Raw genomic sequence first — 24,071 nt, forward strand, 5'->3', positions numbered from 1 at the left:
AGTGGTACCAACATTTTGCTATATCTGGAGAAACTCAGGCAAAGGGGAATAAAAAGGCTTGTCTATATGGCATAAACCGAACTAAGCGGTCAGGTATTCTTTTAAACCAGGGGTATTTTGACCACCTGACTTAAGGAAGATATCATGGAGTGTTAGGACACTAAACAGCAATGCTTGGTCACCCTGCTATTTATCAATGCCTATATTGTCGTGACCTACATTACCTGCCCAGGGTAACCCAGGCTATTAATTAATCCAGGGCCAAGAATCAAACACAAGCATCCTGGCTTAGGGTTGAACCTGCTCCCCATTATACCACAATCTGAATTCCTTTGTGACTAGTTACTGCTGCATTCCATTGTCATAAACTGAACCCCTACGGTAGAGTGCTAATATTAAAATGGTGTTGGCTGTATTTCAAAACATTGCCTATTTGGAAGTACTTTTCCTTGGAAAAAGGCATAGCAATAACTGCCTTGTATCTCTAGAGTCACAAAATCTAAAGATCAGGAAAACATTCAGCTAACTAAAAACACTCAACTGAAAGTAACACGTCTTGTCTTTAAGGACTGGATGAAACTTTGCTACTAATAGTTACAACTCACACAAAATCAAAGTGTTAAAGAGTGCAGCAGCTAAAACACGGTTACCAGTGCTTAAGAAAATGCTTTGGACCTTGGTCATTTTAAACTCCATTGTATTTAAATTGCCATTTGTCACACTGAATCTTCCTTTGTCCCCGTTTCCCTTCTCTAACAATGGCCCCTTCACCTAGGATAAGGCCTCCTACCCACCAATTTTGGGCTCCCTTCCCCTCTTCACTTAGAGGATTTTTAGAAGTTCAATCAAACCAGGCTCTCGTTACTGGAATATAAATGACAGTATTTTTTAATATGTTATCATTCCTAAAAGACTTAATATTTAAATAGGAGAGGAAATCTAAGCCAGCCAGTTTGAAAGTTAAAAAAAGAAATGTGTAAATTATTAATCTAGGAGTTCATCACGCTAAATAATAATATAAATGTAGTATAGAAGTTAAAAATCCCAAGCGTCCTTTACAAAGTTTCACCAGAGGAATCAAAGATGATCCAGGCACCAGAGAATTTGCATTACAGTTGACCCTTGAACAACACAGGTTTGAACTGCATGGGTCCACTTGTACATGGATATTTTCCATAAATCCAGTACAGTACTGTTAATGTATTGTTTTCCTTATGATTTTCTTAATAACATCTCCTCTCTCTAGCTTACTTTATTGCAAGAATATAGTATAATACATATAACATACAAAATATGTGTTAATCGACTCTTGATATTATCAGTAAGGCTTCTGGTCAACAGTAGGCTATTTTTTTTTTAACGTTTATTTTTGAGAGAGAAAGAGAGAGACAGAGTGTGAGCAGTGGAGGGGCAGAGAGAGAGAGAGAGACACAGGGAGGTGGGCTCCCAGCTCTGGGCTGCTAGCACAGCGCCCAAAGCAGAGCTCAAACTCACAAACTGTGAGATCATGACCTGAGCCGAACTCAGAGGTTTAACTGACTGAGCCACCCAGGTGCCCCTGGTCAACAGTAGGCTATTAACGTAAAGTTTGGGGGGAGACAAAAGTTATACATGGATTTTTGATGAGGTGGAGGGGTCAGCGCTCCTAACCCCTGCATTGTTCAAGGGTCAACTGCACTTTTCTTCTCTAGGCTTTGAAATGAATGTTCTAGACTAGAATTCAGGTAAAAAAAATGGTGCGATGATGAAAATTTTGCCTTCAATTTTGACTACTTCAAATTTGTAAATTTGACAAATTTACAATGACAGAGCTTCTCCTACATGGCTTGCTGGAATGTAAACCAGGATAACCTTTCTGTACGAAACTGGCAATATAACATTTGACCCAGTCACTTTACTCTAAAACTTTATCCTGGGGAAATAAAGATGCACCCAAAGATTTGGACAAAATATTTATGCAATACATTTAAGAGCAAAATAAAACAATTTCAAATCAACCACAATGTCCAGCAATAGGACATGATTAAATAAAAATGGGTGTCCTTGGATGGGATCATTGTGTAGCCACTGTGGTGAGGCAACTCTGGCCGTTAACACTAACTAGAAAATATATACCTGGTGATGCCGCCTGAAAAATCACATAGTGTCAGTGCATGAGTAAAATGACCCTGTTTAAAGGGAAAACTCTCACATACACAGATATTCATATGCATTAATATCCTTACATTTTTTTAATGACCATAAATACATAGCATTAAATGGAGTCACCTCTGGGAATGTGACCGAGAGTGAGTGAGTGGGGCAATGTGTGGACAGAAAGTTTAATTTTCAGGTTTACAAAACTAATTATTGCTTAAATCTTTATACTCAGCAAGTATCTGCTTTATAGTTCAAAAACAAAAATAAAAAGCTTTTAAAAATCATGTTTCAGAATCAAAACATGGGAAGTAACTCATAGTATTTTCTCAAGTGAAAAAAAAGATACAAAATAGCACAATCTGATCCCAACTCTGTGAAAAATAAATCATATATGTAGAAGACATAAGACAAATATAGAGTCAAAAGGAATGAAAATATAATTATTAGTGGTTAGTTCCGAATGGTGAAACTAAGACCAATTTTTTTCTTTTTTTCTGAATTTCACAAATTTTCTGTGATGAGCCTGGATCACTAGTATAAGAGAGAAAAGTAAACATTATTCTTCATACATTTAATTTTTTTAATTGTCAGTTCAATAAGTTAATGGTATTTGCTTTTCTAATGCTAAGACTTACACTTTCTGCCAACACTGACATTCATTTTAATTTCACAGTGTTAGTCTGAAGCTGGATACGTCAAATTTCTACAGATGGGTCTCCTTCAAGCTCACTAGGATGTGCATGTTCTAATGGACTTGAAACGTTAGATGAAAGAAGGGACTTTCTGCAGCAGACAGATGCAGCTGATGAAGCTGAGGTCCAAAGAGTTAAAGTGGTTTTCCAAAAGCTCAAATCGTTTCATTTAACGGAAGAGCTGAGACGAGAATTGATTCTCCCAGTCCAGTGTTTTTCCATGACATGATGCTGCTATGTTTTGGAAGAGAATCAGCGAAACCACAACAAAAATAGCACTTTAAGAAATGTACAGCAAAATGGCAAATGGACAAAATTCGTATGTAGCTTCACGGAGAATTGTTAGATCCAGCAAAATACCACACTCCATCTCAAAAACCAATTGGCATTTCTAAGAATTCTATCTAAAGAAATGACTAGAGTGTACCTAGAAGGAATCTTAAAGAAACTTGATTTTTATTTTAATAGTAACACAATTCAAGGCTTAAATGAAAACATCTGGTTTCACTTTCTTTACTGATTATGATAGCTAGAGATTCTGAGACATCAAGCATGACTCTGTTATTTAATATGCAAATAAAAGTTTTGGCTTGAGTGTAAATCTTATACTTTCAGTTGTGCCCCTTGCAGCTAATTATTTTTTTATATCCCCTCTTGGGTCCAAAAAAGCTTGAGGTAGAGTTATTCATTAAGAAATGCATCCTTCCCACAAAATGCCTACAGGCACAATTCCCCCTAAAAAGTAGGGGAAAAGTAGACCTTAATTAATTAGAATCTAGATCACTGGGATAATTGCCAATTCTGCTTTTTTCCACCCTTCCCCAAAGGTTGTGACCCAAACCCAAGGATGAAAGACCAAATGGGGTTGGAAGGGAGGTGACCACATGGCAAAGGAATCAGTTTCTATCGCAGCTATGAAGCAGACCCATTTATTATGAAACAGGTACTATGCTAAGTGATATTCAAAGACTACCAGAGTCAGATGAGAAACTTAGAGTTGTTCACAGTGGGAGCAGACCCCCAGAACTGTTCTCACACTGCCTGGTTCTCTCCAAGTATCCTCTACACACACACACACACACACACACACACACACACACACACACACCAAAATAAACAAAAACATCCATAACTCTCAGTCTTCTCATTTATTAAATAAGTTTGATATAACAGAGTATTAGGCACATTCACCCTTGCTAACCAAAATGTTGCTTTGGCTCTGTGCGTATCATAATGCCAAACATGTAATTCTGGATCTCAATAATGAACTACTTCTGGGATGTGTTGTAACACATCCTCATACTTCAGTCTTCTCATTTATTAAATAAGTTTGATATAACAGAGTATTAGGCACATTCACCCTTGCTAACCAAAATGTTGCTTTGGCTCTGTGCGTATCATAATGCCAAACATGTAATTCTGGATCTCAATAATGAACTACTTCTGGGATGTGTTGTAACACATCCTCATACTTCAAGGGGCTTAGACCTATCTTTTCCTCACAGGGCATCCTCTCCTAGTTGGGAACTATGCAAATGCATTCACTGACACTCACAGGGTGCCAGAGTGTGCTATGTATTCATCCATGTCAGGCAATGTGGCATTTCAGAAAATGGGAGACTGGGAGACCCTTCTCCCTCAGTTTTTATTTCATGTGGACCCAGATATAAAGTTGATAATTCCGTCTGAACTGAAACTAGACTGAGGAGAGAGTCCAGGTAACGAGGTACAAAAATATACCTTTTCACAGTCAAATGTCACCGTCTCACTTCACAATATCCCTGAATTTGAAGTGGAGGAGGCAAAATCCAGAATATTCATTGATTTAAGCAAGAAGAGATTAAATCAATGGGGAAAAAGAAATGACATCCAAATCACAATTAACTATTTAGCTTTTTAAAAATAAATAAATAAACCAGCCAGTTCACATAACTAGAATTTTTAAAAATATGTTACGCACCCTACTGTTATGAGATGAGGGCAAGTGAATAACATTCAAAGGATATTCAAACAGGCAAGTGCCAAGTTACATCACTGAATTTGTATCTGTTAAGCCCAGTCCCCACACGTTCATGTCTGATGCTGCACAGTAACAATGTTGGTTATAACCCACTGAAGGTCAGAGTAGTAACTGTGATATCCTACAATGCCTACCAAATGGATCAACTAGATTACGTTCTATTTAGAATAGTCATACTCACCAATGTATTTTCTCATATTTAAGTTTCTCTCACATTTAAATTGATTATAAACTGGCAAGCCACATATAACACAGTCCAATTAGTCAAAAAATAGCCCACTCCTGAACATTGGAAACTACACTTGTTCCACTTACTACAACTACAACAAGTAAAACAGACACAGAGACAGAGCTACACTGACAATCCAGGAAGCTATGAACACTGCGCTGTCTCATCATCTGATATCCGTGCTGATATAACTAAGCATGTCCAAATTTTCACATCGGTCCAGAGCTCACATCCCTAAATAGACATAAACTATGTTCTAAGTTCAGAAATTAATCTGGTTGCTCTCACCCTAGCCTCCTGAATATTCTGACCACTGCTCTCCCACCACCTCCCTCCACCACACGTACATTTTCACCATCTGAGACACTGCAGAGTGAGGGAAAGAAAGGAGAAAGAAAAAAGGAGAGAAGAAAGAAAAGGACAGTTTTGCTTAATTCTAGTGCTGAGTACTGTTGCTTAATTATTCTTTATAAGATACACAAGATCTTTTTAGCCATTTCCTTATTCATTTAATTTACAAGAAGTGAAACTCTAATGTAAAGAAACCTGTTCCGCACACAGGAATCACTTTGCCCTTGGCACCTGACAACATCCCACCCCACCCCAAACCATAGCTTTCATGACGGGGCCTTACCTTGTGTGTTTATATACCAAGCAACCTAAGAGCTAAAATGAGGAGCCTAACACAGCTGAACTGGAGAAAGCACAAAGTGGAAATTTATCCCCCTTAGAAAAATAAATAAAATATATGTTAAGGAAATGGGTAATTCAGGGAACCAGAGTATTTAAATAAATTCCCAGATGTTTGTGCTGCTGTCTGTACATTTTAAAAAGGAAACGGCTTTTCATTACTTCGTGAATCTCCTTCATCGTGAAGACAATTTCAAAGCCCCCAGTATTCAAAAGAGAAAGCCTCAGAATTGTCAGGGTCACGCAGTGTCGCGGGCCCCATGAATGTTCCAGAAACCCACAGAAAAAGCTCAGGCCTGAAAACATGTCTGATTCTGACCTTCCAACCCCCCAAAAATCTGTGTTTATATAATTCATGATTCACATGGATTTATGAAGCTCGGGTAAAATCCCATTTCATATTTCCCCAATCAATATTTCAAAACAATTAAACCAGCCATCATTTTAACACTAAGAGCATGGATGGGATGACCATAAATCCCCACACCTTCCTCTGGACATCACATGCCTTCACCGGGAAGCTTTAACTACCTCTGGCAGTACCAATAAATGTGGTTAAAAATCAAGCAGGAAATGTCCGAATGTGCACACTCAGCTACATGATTTTCACTGTTTGAGACTCAAAAGAAATTCTCAAACAATTTTCACCCAATTTGGCTTGCCTTTCTTGCCTGTAAATTGCAATACTGCCAAGTTACAAGTTAAAGATTCTGCCAATTTTTCAGTTTTGCGAGCAAAGAAAGAGTCAGTGTACTTTCCCTAAACGGATGTGTGTGTGTGTGTGTGTGTGTGTGTGTGTGTGTGTGTGTCTGTGTGTTAACACTTGGTTATAACAGTATACTCTAACAACATATGGAACTCCTATTCAAATTTTCTAAAATAACACACACACGCTATATACAGATCATGAAAAAAAAAAAATGTCAAATCCAGATTGAACTGAAAGGGACGAGAAGAGATAGTGTTTGTAGCTCTAAATGCTAATATCCACAGCCATTATTGCTGCAATTTAGGCAGACAACTTATCACTCTTCTAGATCTTTATTCTAATATAACTCACATCACAAATGTGGTCAAATGAGTAGTTTCAGCCTCCACACAAATAAATTTAACTTCTAGAAAAGTCCTCAAAGCAAATTTACAGCCAAAGATAGACTCATTCCAGAAGTGGTGGTGGTCATGGTGGTGCAGAGGTTTCTAGGGTAATGTCTGATTTAAGCCTGAGAATGAAGCTCTGAAATCAAGAAGGAAATACTCAAGATGCCCTGCAGGCATTAAGAACAGCAGCCATGGAGCCGGCTAATCAGCCTTCTTCAGACTTGGCTGTTTAAGAAAAACAAAATATTGAGATAGACTTCTAATGGTAAATTCTGGAAAATATCTACACCCAAGCTTTAAATACCCTCTCCTTCTTCCCAAAGCTAGGAGAGTGATGTGCTCCCTGTCAAATACATCATAAATAGCCAGAATGTCACTGAAGATGAAAAGTAAAGGTCTGGTATAACAACTAAGAATTTAGAAACATCGATGGCAGGCGTCTACCTCACTACAAGCATTCCAGAGGGTGATTTGCTGTGTGTGTCAAACTAGATGCCCTGGCGTTGAATGACATCCACTAACAGTTTTACATGAACTCACGGGTAAAACTGTTAGCCAAAATGCTCTCCCATTGAATGCGTTATATTTTACATCATTCACATCTGCTTTGGAGATTTCTGTCCACCTTTCCCATCCCTTAGCACATGCATTCTCTAAGTGGGTTTGGATTCTTAACTTTTGCTGGTAGCATATAACCACATCCCTGTCCCCAGTGTCAGGGGATGGGGGCCTGTTTTTCTTTAGGCCACTCGACTATGATCAAGTGGTCTGGCTGTTTTTTGCAAATGCTGATGTAGGCAGACTTCATAGGAACCATTGGAAAATTTGTTTAAAATGGAAAGTAATGAGGGCACCGGTATGGCTCAGTTGGTAGAGAATGTGACTCTCGATCTTGGGGTTGTGAATTTGAGCCCTACACTGAGTGTAGAGATTAAGTTTAAAAAATGTTTTTATTAAAATAAGACAAAATCGGGGCACCTGGGTGGCTCAGTCAGTTGAGCGTCCGACTTCAGCTCAGGTCATGATCTCGCAGTCTGTGAGTGTGAGTTCTCCAGCCCTGCGTCGGGCTCTGTGCTGACAGCTCAGAGCCTGGAGCCTGTTTCAGATTCTGTGTCTCCCTCTCTCTCTGCCCCTCCCCTGCTCATGCTCTGTCTCTCTGTCAAAAATAAATAAACATTAAAAAAAAAATTTTTTTTAATAAAATAAGACAAAATGGAGAGTAAGTCCCCATCTCCAGAAAATGCGACTATATAAGAGTGACGCGGGATTCTATGTTTTTAACAATCTGCTCAAGTGTTTCCTAGATAAGAAACACTGTTTAGGAGGTAAAACTTCTAGTCTGGGCAAGGGAGGCTCAGAATGCTGTTGGATCTCAAGAGACCTTGGGCATCTGTTATAGCACATTTTCATCATTCACCTGTTTATATGTCTCTTTCACCCACTAGACTTGAAGCTCCTTTTGGACAAGGAACTTCCCCTAATCTCTGTAACTACCGTCTCAGTGCAAGTCTACTCTATCCAATAAGTGTGTGGCATTGAATTAATAAAACAAAGAACAACAATACTTCATCAAAATCTGATCCTACTAGACTAGCAGTTCTTTTCCACAATCAGTAGATTATTATAATAAACCTGTTATTCGAGTTCAGGTGCTTTTTACTCTAACATTAAATTAAGGTAAACAATTGCTTTTGGGGCTTAACAGTGTTCCATGAAGTAAACAGGATAAGAATAATTATCCAACTGTTTTAGTTGAGGAAACATGGCAAGGAAGGATAAAATGACTAGCAAGTACTCACAATTTTTAGTATTAGCAGTGCCTAATCAAGGATGCACTGCTGGGTAATGAAAAAGCATAATCTCTATTGCTGGGTTTGAATTGGAGCTCTGCCATTCACTAGTGTGATCTTGTACAAGTTATTTAAATATTCATTCGGAGCCTTTTTTGTGTGTGTATGCACTGTATATACAGGGACAGACAGCATCCTTGTCTGAAAGATTAAATGGGTCTAGGAGAGTGTTTGGCACATAGTAGAAGCTGAGCAAACATTGTTTTCCCTCCTTCCTGATACACTGTCCACAGCGAAGATTCAGTTTGTCTTGAGGAATGTTATATCCTCAGTACAGAGCACAGTACATGGCAATTAGTGTGTGTTCAACAGATATTTATTGAATTCACTAATGGACTAATAATATATTCCTAGGATTTAAAAAATACTTTTTACTATCAAATGTTATCAATCTATAAAATTATTATCTTACCATAATCTTTCCCCCAATCACAAACCTCAGATGGTCTACATACTAATGACAAGCCACCTCAGTCAAAACCCAGGGAAAGTGACCTAGAGACTGCAGGCTAGAAAATCAAAAGGGGAATTTCCATTTAAATGTAAGACTATACACACATGTGTTCCTCTGTATTGTAAAATAAAACCAATACACAAGTATGCCTTTATTCTGAAAATTTTCTAGCAAGCAAAGGAAGGTAAAGAGAAATCAATCACATTGTGTGAATTCAACTTGTATAAAAACATTCCTGGTGTTCTACTAATTGTGATCTCCTTAATTTTAATATTGGCAACTCTAAAATATAATTTATAGGGATACTATAAATTCACTCAACCCTATATTTTCCAGAAGGATTTAGAGTCTCAAATACGAACTTTCTTAATATGATTTTCTTTTTTAGGGTCATCACCCTCTGGTTGGAACAAGCTTCGTGAGAAGAGTGAACACAGAGTAGGAGTCAGATAGCTCTGCCACTTACTTGCCAAGTGACCTTGCATAAACACACTGAACCTCAGTTTCCTAAAATATAAAATGGAAATAAAAACACCTACTTCATGGAGCTGTTAACAGGGTTAGAAAAGGCAATATAAAAGAAATACCTATGTCACACAGGAGGCGCGCAATGAATTGTTCCCTCCTGCCCCCACCAGCAATATAACAAAGGGATTCAGTAGCTCTAATTAAAGGTACCAGTCTAGGTATTTTCGTACTTAATAACTGTGACATCAAACTAACACTTTTTTTTTTTCTTTTTTTTAGTCTAGTTAGTTGTAAGACCTTTCTTTCTCTCTCTGGAACAGAGTTAAATTAGCTGATAGCATGCCTAAGACTCACAAATGTTGTGGACTCCAACATTTCCAGAGAGGCTACGGGCTATGTCAACCCACAAAGGCTTAATCTTTCCTAGGAACAGTCTCTGGGATTTCCCCGTGGGACTTCCCTGAGTTACCTTGACCTAAATGCCCCACCCCCATGACCTGGCTTTCTGAGACTTTAAAGCCTGCCCTGTCTGATGCACTTTATATTTGAGGATGTTTAACACCTTATATCTATTTCTCCATATCTTCCATTGAATTTTAAACTCCACGAGGACAGGATAGGGTCTTCTTCATTGTCTAAAGTCTAATCTCAAATACAGTTCTCTAAATTCAATATTTGCACAAAATTTTCTGCCAGATGGTTCTCTTCAAATTAGTTTTTAATTTTCTTCTTTTGAAAGTCTAAGGTGTCGGCCATATAGGTATATAGGTATATAGGTATACCTATAGGCCATATAGGTATATAGATGTGTTTTATTTATTTATATGTGCCACAGTGGGTCCTGGAATGGAAATACCAACTCCCTCAATAAAATGAAAGTGCATCCTTAGCACCAGAAGAAAAACCTAGGGGGCATCTGATCTAGTGCAGCACCAGACCCTCCTCAGGTTTATTTCCTAGGCCACTGCCCTGAAGGCCCCATAATGTACTGCTCACAATTTAAACTCCTCTCTTTGGTCCAGGCTAATCACCTGAGGCTGTGTCTCTACTCCCCCAACCTAGTCCTTTGCCCTCTATGTTCCAGGGATGTTGCCCTTGTACATGGTCCCCTATAACCAGGCTCACTTTATCATGGATGTACCTACACATCCCTTTTCACTGCATATTTTAATTTGCTTGTTTTTTTTTTTTTTTCCTCTATAAAGAAAATTAGATTGTAAACTCCATAAGGACAGGAACTGTCTTGCTCGCTCTCCCATTCCTGTACCTGACACACAGTAGGATCTCAACTAAGATCTGTTAACTGATCTCCTTTTGTGAGATTTTCAAAAACATTTGACTCAAGAGTAAATGGAAAACAAATGGGAAGAATCTTAAAGCACAGCACAAGAAACCCAGCCGGGAACAGAAAGATTTCTGACACTAGCTTGGTCTCTGGGAGCTTGGGCCTTGTCCTATCCACCTTTAGACTGGGCATACCCACCTTGTCTTTTTAGGCAAGGCAACTACACTCCCCAGGCCTCTTTTTCATAGCGAGAGAGCTATCCTAACCACCCCTAGTCCTCCACACACACTCGGGCCCGGTCTCCTGGTGGCCTTCATGCCCTTCTGCAGTGGCTCCCAGGTATGCCAGATAGACCTCTCACTCCCATGTCAGGCTAGTCCTGCAAGGAGGCCCGCTCTCTCAGCTCAGTGCAGGACCCCCTGGCAAGCCCAGGAGTGGGGAACACACAACGTCCCAAGAAGGAGGCACATACATAAACAGGGGATGAATGCTTCCCAGGCCTGTAAGCCACCTTTTGTCTGCGTGACCAGCTCACTAGAGGGAAAGAAGACAGCCCCAAATTCACTTCCACAGGCAAAAATACAGATAGGAGCCTAAGAAAACAGACAGCCTTGAGTTCATTGATTGCAGATTTGGGAAACTTGCGTAGTTCTTTTTTGGTGAAAGAAGAAACCTGACTCTGAGCGAACTCCTGCCCAGAGGCCACTGGGGCCTGGAAATACCCTTGTGAATTCTCGGCGTCTAGGCCAACGCCTGGGAGTTCCCTGCCATCCGGCCATCTGCAGAGGCCCTCTCTGGAGGCTTGGCCGGGCCCAACAGTGCGACCTGTGGCCAGACTGTGTGCGGTACCCACACAGGGAAGGCCGCTGCCCACTTTGACCGGGAGAGAAACCTGTCGCTGAGGCTAGGCCCACCTTCGCTGCCATGGGCTACCGGGCTCCTCCGACCCGCACCCCGACTGCGTCTGCCCACGGCTGAGACCGCAAGATCCGTGCCAAGAACAGAGTTCATTCCCGCCCCTTACCCCTTCCCTGACACACTTGCCTGCGCCACGAAGCTCGCGAGGTGGCTCCCCCTGCGCGCCCCTCGCTCCAAGCTGAGCCTGGAAGCGCCCGCGCTTTCGCCGCTGCGCCAGCCCCGCGTGGGCCTCCCGCGGCCTCTGCTCGGCAGGGCCCCGGGCTCCGTGCGCGACGCGGTCGCCGCTGCCCCGCTGCAGACAGCGCAGGTCGGTGCTAGGCCCGCCCAGACCCCTGGACCTCCAGATGGGAAAGCCCTGGGGTTACTCCCAGGCCGCGGGGGTAGGGTGGAGGATGGGGACTCACTTCAAGTCTCCGTTTGCAAAAATAATAAGCCCCGGTCGCACTGATGCCAGGACTCCCACGGAAGGCAAGCAAGTGATTCTGCGGGCCCTTCAGGCGTGGCGCCCAGGGCTCAAAGTTTAGTAATCCACTACATCTGCGCTGTGAGAAGGATTTTGAAGGGGTTGGGGCTGAGCCCTAGACAGCAGGTCCCGGCTGGACTTGGGTTTTTTTGTTTTTGTTTTTTTCCCCACTTCTGACCTGGATCCGAGGCTCTGACCTGCCTGTGACCTCCGCGCCCCGCCTTGCTCTCTGAACCAGCGGGAACCTGGTGCGGGACTCCGGCTACGTCGCACTGGCACCCGGGGCTTGGGGACCACTGGAGTGGAGAGCGGGGAGTATTTATATATATATATGTTCTTGTATGGTGTAGCTTCCCAGAGCGAGCTAAATAGATCTCAAAAGTAAAGTCCTGGTCCCAAAGCCACGACTGCGCCCCCTCGTTCTGCCCACAGATTCCCCAACGATGCCGGTCTAAAGGGAAGACATTAGCGCCCCAAGTTTTCCTCACGCTCTGAACCTGGGATAGCGTTCAAGATGCGCGCACGGTGCTCACGCACTCACGTCTGTGGGAGACACGTACTAATTAGGTGACACTGTCACCTCGAAGGGCAGGGCAGCCCCGCTCCAGGAGGCTGAGACCCGCAGCAGATGCCAAGGTCACCCCGCGACATTTAGAAGGAGAAAGGCTGTGTGGAACACCTTTTAAATACTTAATAATTTGAGGCAGGAAAGCCTGCAAGCGGACACGAACATGCGGGAGTCCTCTTAAAGAGGAGCGCAAAGTTGCCAGGAAACCCACTAAAATCTGTTTACTCCCGGCGCGTGGGCCCCAAAGAAAATACGTCCGGACCAGGTATCGGCGCAGGATCCGCAAAAGCAGCTCCCCGCGACTCTCCTCTCCAGCGACTGCGCAACCAAGGCAGCAGGAGCGGACAGGTGGGTTTTCTCCACCCGTGAGTGCTACAAGCTCCTTCTCTATTTTCTCATTTTATTTCTTAAAAGAAAAAAATGAGCACAAGTCTCAAATGTGGAGAGCTGAACAAGATCGAGATAAAATTTGCACTGTGAAAAATACCAAGTCTAGATAGATCAGTTTGTGGGTGAAGGCTGCTCTAGCAGAAACGCGAGACGCGAGCAGGAGCCCACAGTTTTCGTTTTTACTGTAGAAACCAGTAAACGAAATCAAATGGTAATGGTTACCTATTACAGCCACTGAAAAGTTTGAAATAATTTAGTGTGTTTCGGATTTATATGTATGTAATCACCATACTTTTTATTTTGTCTAGCTATTTCCATTAAGTTTTAATAAGCTATTAAAGCTCCCTGGATAAATTTTGTGAGTTTTTTTTAAGTGAGTGGAGATTACATGAACCAGAAGCGAAGTTTGAGCATAATTTCCTTAGCCACTGGGAAGTCTGTACCTCCTGCCAAAATTTCCAATGATGAGGAGAAGAAAGGGAGAGAGGGAGATTAAATATTCATTGAGCACCCACTATGCGCATGCACCCTGTTGGGGCTAGCTTTACCCATTTTATTTCATATTAATCATTGTTTATAAATAAGAGCTCTTTTGAAAAAGACGGAATCCTCATTCTGCATCCGGACCTCAGATGGATAGCTTCCATGATTTTATTTTATTCGCAAGAATTTCGTTTTTATTACTTCCTTCTTCGAAGTGACATAATTGCCAAGGTTAATGGAGAGATCCATGTTTAATGATATTAAAGTCTGTTTGGTTTAACCGATTACATCGTTTAGTGTTAATCCTGACTGTAAAAAAGAAAGAAGAAAAGAAGAGTGAAGGTGAGTCAGTAAACGCTGAATTTCTCCTAACTCTTTAAGTCCCTGTAAAAATTAAGAAAAAGCAACCCCGAACTGTTTGGGAGGAGAGGGAATTTGTAACTGGGAGGAGAGCACCATCCCTGAATGCGATGTGCCAAAGAAAGAAAGAAAGAAAGAAAAGAAAAGGAGAAGAGAAATAAAAGAACAGGCAAAACAAAACTTTTCCGTCACTGTGGATCAAAGGAACCGAAAACATGACCCATTTTGTGAGGGTTATGCAAACACTGTGGCTTATATTGACCATTGATAAAGGTTGAGTTAGACTAGCGGCTACGTAAGTTACAATGGATACGGTGTAATTGAGTACCCGGAGCTTTAAAAAAAAGAGAGAGAGAGAGGGAGAGAGACAGAGAGAGAGAAAGGAGTTGACAACCAGATGAAGTGGGAAAGGAGAGGAGGAGAATAAACCCAGGAGCTCCAGCAGGCAGGTAAATCATCAAAAATTCAGTTCCTGCAACTAATGAAAAAACCAATCTCGCTATATAGTCCAGGGGAAATGGTTCTCTGACGCAAGCCTGATGGTGAGTCTATTTGTCGTGTTTCTTTTCCGGACTATCAAAAAAGTTATTTCGAGATTCAGCCAAATGTTTTGACTGCGAGACAGAAAACGGGACGAAGTGTTTCCTGCTGTAACGCCCGGGTCGCAAAGCGGCCCAGCGCGGAGCGCGCCGGGAGTCGCGCGCTTCCCGCCCGGGGCTGCTCAGAATGGACGCTCCCCCGGCGCGCTGGGAGAAGCGAGCCCTAGGTCAGCCGGCGGGGCTGCTCGGGTCCCACGTGGGGCCTGAACTTCTGCCTTCCTTGGGAGCAAACGCCTTTAGTTTTGTCCTGGAAGGGGAAATGGGCGCAGCTCTTCCAGAGCTATCAAGATTCCCAGCCCCTCACAAACTTGGAAACTGTGCGGAGTTCTATACTGAACTTCCCTCGTTCCCGGAGTCCCTTTCTATCTACTTTACCAGGGCTAAAGGGCTGCTGGCCGAGGGGTTGCTCTTTCAAATGAGTTTTTCCACGTAGACTGGAGAAAGGCCGCCGCCCGCTCCGAAGGCTACTTGTCGACCTCAGCGCCCTGGGCTCGGCGCGGCGCACCGCCAGCCTCCCTGCGCCCGCCCAGCCCCGCTCGCGGAGAGAGCCCGAGGGGGAGTATCTTCTCCACGGGTCAGAGCTCGGTGCCAAGGAGGTCTCCAGACATAACCCTGTCCAGGGGGGGCCAAGACGTGTACTAACCAGTGCCTGGCTTCTCGGCTACCGGGCCCATCCCCATTACCGCCCGCATCTTCCTAGAAGCCAACCCCCAATTGCAGAAACCCTCGCTTCACAACCCCCCCCCCCTTGGTCCCCGCTTTCCCGGCCCTTTCCGGGATCCCACACCCCCACCCCGCTTCTCCCGCCCGTCGGGGCCGAACACAGGCACCACTCCCCACGCCCACCCCGCCGCGCCATTTAACCCATTACAGGTTTCCGCTGCCGGGGGAACGCTGAACCGAGAAGGCTCAACCTCCTCACCTCACCCCAACCCCACCTCCCACCCTACCCCCACTCCGCCTGGGTCCCCGCCTAACGCAACCTGAAGGGAGGGGATTATGAAATAAACCGGTGGTGGGCGGGGGTAGGGGACACGTTACTTATGGATTCTAGAAATTTTGGCAAAGTCTGGGGAACACTTGTGCTCCCCCAGGACAGTTTTCTTCGCCTCACGTGGAGCGCGGGGTGTCCGAGTTTCTTGGCACTAACTGCGAAGAGCCTCTCCCTTTTCTGAGCCCCTTTAAGGACATCTGATCTCAGCCTCAAGTTTTCTCCTCTGGTCTAAAAGCTTCGTCTGCCGCCGAGAGCGACCCCAGGCGAAGCCGGGAAGGGAGAACGCTGGTGTGGGGCTAACCCAAACCAGGGCGCCCAGAGGTTGGCTGAGGCCCTGCGGGTCGAGGCCCCGCGCACTGTTTGCAGGAGGGAGCCCCCAGAGATCCGCACGGGGCATGTTGCCACGCCTGAAACAGGCGTTGCCTTTTCGAGATCATATTCCCCATAAAATCTAAAGCCAGATGCATCGCTTGGGCAAGTTCCCATTTCACCGCGAAAAGCACAGATTTATTTCCAAACTGGACTCCAAATCGAGGTTTCTGGTGCGGGTTCCAGTGGAGTACGCAAGGTTGGGCTTTCGATGGCTCCAGGGACTACCCGGGCTGGTAACGTTTTAGGCACTTTAGTTTCAACCTAGCCGTAGCAAAGTATCATTTGTGTATGAGGAGATTTAAAAAAAAAAAAAAAAAAAAGGAGGGTGCGCAATAAAGACAACTAATTCTTTCAAAGCCGTGCATGTACTTTTTATTTAAGTGGGGTGGAGAAAAGACCAACTTCATAATTACAGACGCCCAGGAAAGCAAGATAACCTGATGGAACCTCTGTTTCACAACAATGTTACAAGGGGAAAAACTTGCAAGAAAGTGAGAACAGTGGCCAGGTATGAAGCCAAAGGGCGAGCATGGTTAAAGGAGGCATTTTTATCAGGCTGGTGCTTCAGAAACAGCTTCTGCTGAATATTTTTGTAAAGAAATAGATGGTTCTTTACAAAAGGGTAGCTTAAGTGTCCATAAGCCTAAGGGTCTATTTCACCTGTAGTTCTCTTCTCATCATTGTATAAAGAAATTTGGGTGGAGTGGGCCGTCTTCCTACACTTAGAACTTTCTGGTATTTGCTGTTAGGGGAAAGAGGCAAGGAATAAAACGAACAATGCTAGTCTGGGATTGACCGCTGCCTGTTACCAGCAAAACATTAGCAGGAAACCAAGACTGCCTTACTGAGGCTCGCCTAAGCGAACTAACTTTTGCATCTTTTAAAATTACAGCTGTTTTAAAGTCACGTTGGTGAGCTGCATAAGCAGCAATGCGGGATCTAAACAACGCAAACAAGTACACAATTCCAAGTCTCTCTACTTAAAGAGCGAAAGAGCGCGATGCGAAACCGCCTCTGAACAGCTCGAGATAGAAGAGCTGTGGTCTGCACCGTGCATGAGGTGCCAGTGAGAGAAAGCACAGACCCCCAGCTACTCGCACAGAAAACTACGTTTCCACATTCGACTCACTTAAGATGAAATGATTTTTTAATACTTGCCAAAACTCACAGATACCGCTACGACAAATGTACCATTAAATAGAATAAAATTAGCTGTTTATTAGGGTGAGGTGGTGATTTTCCGGTGTTTGGCTACGCACTTGTACTGGAGTGAAAGAGCGAGCCTCTAGGAGGCCAATTCTCCAGGGTTGGTTCACTGCGGGGGTGGGGGTGGGGGGGCCGAGGGCGCAATCTGGGACCGGCAGCCATCCCTGAGGCATGGTTGTGGAGGGTTACCTTCACCTCGTGGAGATACTCTCAAGCCTTCCCTTAACTGAGAAAGTCTGCGGCCGGTAAGGCCGCCCACAAGGGCCGTGCCTCGTCCAAATCTGCGCAGGCCGCCTTTGTCCCCGCGGTGACTACCGCGAGGGAGGAGGGCGGGAGCAGAGGATGTCACCGAAGTTTCCTGAAATCTTTATACCACGTAGAACTCTGGTTTTTCGGGGAGTCTGGGTGCTTATCTAACCTGAGCGGAGCAACAATTCCGTGGGCCTCTGCGGCCTCTGTGCGCACTCGCTAGCCCGGGCCTCGCCCCGGGATCCGCCTCCAGGGGCCAACGTTCGCCTCCGCGCCACACTTCTTTGCCTGTGCGTCCCCTCCGCACAGACCTAATCAGTCTCGAATTTCAACTCCCGACCCAGGCCAAACTTTCCTTCTGGACTGGCATTCGCTTCTCCCAGGGGGGAGGAGAAGCGCTGGGGCTCTTGGCAGCCCCCGGACGCTCTCCGGGGACCACCCTCCAACCCAATTTCAGCGCACCTCCGGCGCCCACCCTTGCCTCCCCACCCCAAAACTTGACCTCCCACAGCCGCGCTCAGGGAAGTCCTGGGAAGCCGCTGCAACTGATGCACCCGGGTGCTTTCGTTTTACTTTCGCTCCCTCCCCTCCGCAGCTGAAAAGACTGCGGAAGAACAAAGTGGGGGTGAAAGGCACGTGTCCCGGCAAAGTGGCGGGGACACCGCGGTTTGGCCCGAAACGGGAAGGGGGAAGGAAGGCTAAGGCCTGGACAGCCCTGTCATTTGCAGGGGCGGGAAGGACCAGGAGGCCCTGGCTTGTTTTCTTTATGCAAAGAAACGTGGTTTATAAGAATGGGTGCAACAAAATTGGCGTAGAAACGAATTCGCTTTCTTAGGCAGGCTGCGTCTTTCAAATACAGAAGACAAGGCAGGGTAGAAAGGCGGGAAGAGAGGCGGCCTTTCACTAACTTGAAGGAGAGCCGAGGCACGAAAGCCAGAAGATTAAGAGCGAGTTCCCCCACCAGACTCTAAGCCCTGTCAGGAGTCAGGGGACCAACGCGTCGTCCAATTTGCTGCGAGTCCGCTTAGCTCCGCGCTTTGCAAACCCAGCAACCACTGCACAGGTTTACTTTACTTCTCGCCTCTTTATGGCGAGCGAAGCACATGTTGCTAAATTGATGAATTCATGGCCTAAGTTCGCCTCCTTAAAACAAACAAACAAACAAACAAACAAACAAGGCCTAAACCTGGAAAGTTTTCTCAAATAGGGGCAAACTTACTGCTGTCAGTGTGGCCCCTGCGAAAGCGCTCCTAGTTGGACAAGCCCCTTGCGGGGCCAGGAAGCGCGGCTCGCGGGCGCTGGCCAGTACAGAGGTCCCGCCCCCACTCCCCCAGCCTGCTCTCGAGCCTGAACGAGGCTGAATGCACGAGTACAGTCTCTCCAAACTTCGTAGAAAACAACATAACCCTTCCAGACTGTTTACCACACTGTCCAGCTGCCCGGAAAGGTCCAACGCATTTCCTGCACTCGTCCCAGCTCAGCCTGGGCTTTTCTCCATCCGTGATATGATAGGCTAAAATATTTTACTCCGACTCAGGCAAGTTAAACTGTGATCTAAATAAGTTAGTTAGGGAAAAGACCATAAATTTAGAAGGCAAATTACACTCAAACTAGCTATTTGCACTTGGTATTGTTATAAGGCCTTCCTCTCGTATTTACCTCCCTCCTTGTTTACATCGAGCTCAGAAACAGGCTTCAGGCCAGCAGGGAGCTCAGTTTCATTTCGGGGGTATGGCGGGGCCTATCATCTCATCAGGTTTTGAAGGAAAGTTCCAATGTTTTTGTCACAGATCTAACTTACAGTAACTCCTCAAAAGCCATAGTCCCCCCCACTGCGGCTTAGGTCTGCAAACTCCTCGGTCCCCAGTAGTCCCGGGAGCTGTAAGTGAACTCGCGCAACGCCTCGTTGCACCTGCGGAGTAGGAAAAGCTGCTCCGCGCGTCTTGAAACGGCCACACCGCGCTTCCCGCGCTCCGCGGGCCAGCCTGGGAGCTGCTGGGAGCCACCTCCGCAAGCCTCAGTCCCCCGCCGTCATCCAATCGTGCGGGGCCGGGAGGCATCCCAATGCCTGGGGAAGCCACCGCGCGAGGGACAAGTCAGGCTCCTGGCCCCGAGGCGAGGCCCGAACGCGCGCACACTTCGCGGCCAGGGCGGTGGCGCTCCCGAAGCGGAGGGGTGGGGGAGGTGGAGGGCGGAAGCGCCGAACGTTTGTGAGCACACCCTCGACCCGCGGACCAGGGGTCTCCACCGGGTGGCTAAGATGTGGGTGCCCACGCTGTGCGCGACGCTCGGGCTACAGCCGGAACCCACGAGCTGGGCGCACAGCTGAGCGAGGCGGCCGCAGCCGCCACGGAGCCTGGCGGGCGGCGCGGAGCCCCGGGGAGCTGGTTTTCCCGAGCGGGCACGTGACGGGGTTGGCAGCGCGCTGGCCCGGGCTAGGAGGAGGGGGAAGCGGCAAGCAGGAGGCCGGGGGCGGGCGGGCGGCTGGCTCGCTGTGTACTTAGGTCGTGTGCTGGGGCTTTTCTCTCCCAGGAGCCGGCGGAGGGAGGGGGAGGGGCCACCGCTCCGCCTTCTCCTTTTCGCAATGTTGACGCAATCTATAAATAGTGGAACAAAAGGACCAACTTCCTCGGAGCTTTGCTGAAACTGCACAAAAAATCGAGCTGGGGGGTTCCCTGGTCCCTGGCGACGGGGCGGGGAGCGCCGCGCCAGGGGAGGGGGCGGGCGCGGTAGCGCGGGCCCCGCCGAGGGGGGAACACCTGGCTGAGGCACGGCTGCCGCCGCACCGCTCCGCGCGAACCCAGGGCTCCGGTCCCCGCGCGGGCTCGAGAGTTCGCCCCGACCGGGGGTCTTCCTCCTCCGCCGTTGACAGGTCAGTTCGTACCGCCCCTTTCTACACTGTTTTTTTTTCCCTCCCCCAAGCCTCTACTTTTAGAAGGGAATTGAGGGGAAAAATAGAACGAGGCGAAGCAGTGACAGCCACCAAATCTGCAACCCCAGCAGTCCACGGCGGGGTGACCGAGGGGGCTCTAGGAAGCGGTCAGCGCCTGGCCCCTCGTCCTACGGCCGCTGCCCGCGCCGCGGCCAGAGACGAAGCCAGGCAGGACTAGCGTGCGCCGCCCAGGCGGCAAAGAGAGCGGAGGCGGGAGCGTTGCGGAGGCGCTGGGCGCCGGCCGCCCGGCGCGGGTCGAAGGCGGGCTCCCGGCTGCCGCTCCCGTTCGGGGACCGACCCCCGGCGGAGAGGTGCCAGGGCCAGGAGGCCGCGGAGCGCGCCTCGCCCCCTCCGAGCTCGGACCTGGCGTCTCCGCCTCGTCCTGCGGCTGCTGTGGGAGGGCTGAGCAGAGGAGAGCTGTTGCCACACGCCGCCGCTCACCCTGGCTCCGGTGCCCACGCACCCAGCGCGCCAGGAACTGGGGGGCAAGGTGGGGTCAGGGGGCACGCTCTCCTTCCGAGGAGCCCAGGACCTGTGCGCGAGCGCCCGCCGCGCCGCCGTGGCGGTTACTCTGGGCGCGGGGGAGGGGGCGGAGCTGGCGCTGTTGACAGCAGTGCTGGAGCTGGGAGGGTGAAAGTTGGGGAGAAGGGGCGGGGGAGAGGTGGGAGTCGGAGCTGGGGGAGGGAAGCGCGCGCGGGATTCGGCGGGGAGGGGGGGCTGCACCACGTGACGGGCAGACGCCCCCGCTACAGGCTGACTGTAGGGGTGACGTCACCATCCTCTGACTGCAGGGGGTGGCACTTCCGCTCCCTCCCCCATCTCTTTTTCTCCAGCCCCCAGTAACTGCGGCTGTAGCCATTTCGAAGCGTGGGAGGGGGCGGAGGGTGGACAGGGGTTTTCCTCACTGCCCTAGCGCGTCGCTGCTTCCCCAGCAATCCAAAGAGCCGGGCCTGGGACCAGAGCGGGAGCCGTGGCCACCCCCTCCCGACACGTCCCATTGTGTGAGCGGGTGGCGCTGGGCGGAGGCTGGTGCCGGCCCCCCGCGGCTCCTAGCTCCGGAGGAGGCGGGGCGGCCCCGGAGCAGTCAAGGCCAAGTCCCTCTGCGTCCCAAGAGCGCCGTCCTAGTGCGCGCGAGGTCCAACACTCGACTCTCGGTTGGGAATTTGGCGGTCTTGCCCGCGTTCACGGGGCGCCTGGTGGCTGTGGACCCACTCAGAGGCGCGGGCCTAAAGTCCTGCGGGTGTGTGGTGGGAGTCAGTCACCACTCCGGGGGGCTATGATTCCTGCAGTCGTTATAAGCTATTTGGGGAAACTCGGGGTTTTGGTGACTCAGCGCGGTAAGCGCTATTTATAAGTTGATGCCTTACTAGCCTGGGCAGTACACTTCACTCAGATCAGTCGGCCTGAGAAGGGCAAAGAGCTATGTTAAGCGACAACAATTAAAAGAACTTTTTTTTTTTTTTTTTAAAGAGAAAAGGCTAGAGCTTGTGCTATAAGGCACAGCAGGTCTCACTCGTGTACTAGTCAGACCCAAGTTTTATTTTAAAAAGTTGGAACATACTCCAGAGTAGATGGAGAATTTTAGGGACACATTGTGATGGTAGACTGTTCTGGTGTTGGGTGAACCAGAAGCAATAATTCAGATATATGACCCAGCAGTCCTCCTAGCAAGTTATAGAATATCAGAACTGCATTGTTAAAGGATTTATTAAATAAGTAACACCATGAGGTGTCTAGGTATAAAATAAAGGAAAACTGGATGATGTTGAAAATTCCTGTACAATATTCTGGAACAGGAAGGTGTGTGTGGTATTTATCATCAAAACTGCTGGCAAATATAAATTACATATTTGCCACCCAATTTCTTCCTCCCCAGAAAGTACTATAAAAATGTATATTACAGCCTGGCATTCTTCTACAGTGTATAAGTGCTGCAGAAACAATTATCAGTCATTGCTTGTTTTACAGGCTTTATAGGTTTTATTTTTTTCTCTTCTCCCTCTCCCCTCACCACCCCGCCCCCCCCCCCCCCCCCCCCCCCCCACTCCCACCACCATCTTTCCGGTTTGGAAATCCAGGGGGTAAATGCTAAAAAAGAGCAATTGCTAGGCTGGCTTCAGGGAGCCAACAGTTGACACCCAGCTGGGCTAGCCCTCCCTGCACAGTTTTCTGTAGGTAGTGTGACCTGAGATGTTTCTCAAAAGAAAGAAGGTGGTTTCATGGATGGCAAAAGTTAGGCCAGCTACGAAAGGAAAGGGCTTCCCAAGGTGAGCAAGTAAAGCAGCATGTACAAAGGCCTGGAACTACAGAGGGAGAAGCATGGGACAAGAGGGGAGGGAAGACGGGCATGAGAAAGGAAGCTGAACAAAGACCAGGGGTTCAGACTTTAGCCTGAGACCTTCAAGTTTTTAACCTTTTTGCAGACACATATCCTTTTGAGAACCTATGGAAAGGAATATGGCCTCTCTCCATAAAAACGTACCTATAGACCTATACTACAATTTTGTATACATTGTCAAGGGGTTTGTGAGTAAAGGACTATTGGGCCTCAAGATTAACAGCTATAGGAAAGGGAGAACAAAGATAGGATATTTTAATGGAAGTGCGTGGTCAGGTGTGAAAAGATTACATTGGTTGGGGTGCTGGAACTTGAAGATGGAATGTAAAACAGCCTGTGATGGAAGTAAGCATGGATTGGGACCACTGCTGTGTACCTAATGACAGTGGGGCTAGAGAGAAGAGGGATTCGAGAAAAGTAATGAATTGGTGGAATGGAAAACTGGTTGTGTGGGGCAAAGACAGGGGATCCCCAGGTTTCTGCTCTAGTGTGTAGACTAGGAGGAGGAGTGGACCTCAGGTTCAGGAGGAGGAACCCTGTTTTTTCTGTGTAGAATTGCAGCTATCAGGGAACTATCCCATCAGGGTTGGCAGTAAAGTCTGGCTCTCTAGAGTCATTAAAATGTAGGTGGTAACTAAAGTTATGGGAATGTGTAAGACGGACCAGAAATTGTGTCAAGTGAGAAGAGGTCTGAAAAGAGAACCCTAGGGAGTGTCCACATTTAGAAGGAGAGGAGCCTGAGGAACCTTTCAAGGGCAGTGATGAGTGACTGAAGACAGAGTGGTATCCTTAGTGTATCACTTTGGTCAGTAAATCCTGCTTCCTTGATAAGGAATGCAAATATGTTGTAGGTTTGGTCCCTTCATAAGATTGAAGTGTCTGTGTAGTCATTTAGTGGGGAAAAAAAAATCACCTTTAAAAGATTTGAATTCAGAAGAGAGATGAGGGCAAGAAATGATTAAATCTTGCTTTCCCCTCCTTTTTGAAACTAGGTATACTTAGGGGAGAAGAAAAGGAGAAATAGACTCAAGCTTTCTCTTTTTCCTGCTCAGACACTAAGCCTTCAAGGAAGAGTTTAGATAGATAGACCAGGTCCCCCTTATCGTGTTTTTTTGTTCCTAATGGCACTTCAAAACTATACTTAATTGCCAACAATTAGTACTAGGAGGTGCTAAGATTTTCAATCTAAGGAAATGAGGAAAAGTGGGGGGGGGGGGGGGGGGGGGAGGACATTTTCTTTTGCTTCCTCCATTTCCTTCCTACTTGTTACAGCT

Source organism: Panthera leo, chromosome A1 (genome assembly GCF_018350215.1).
Source record: "Panthera leo isolate Ple1 chromosome A1, P.leo_Ple1_pat1.1, whole genome shotgun sequence".
NCBI lineage: Eukaryota > Metazoa > Chordata > Mammalia > Carnivora > Felidae > Panthera > Panthera leo.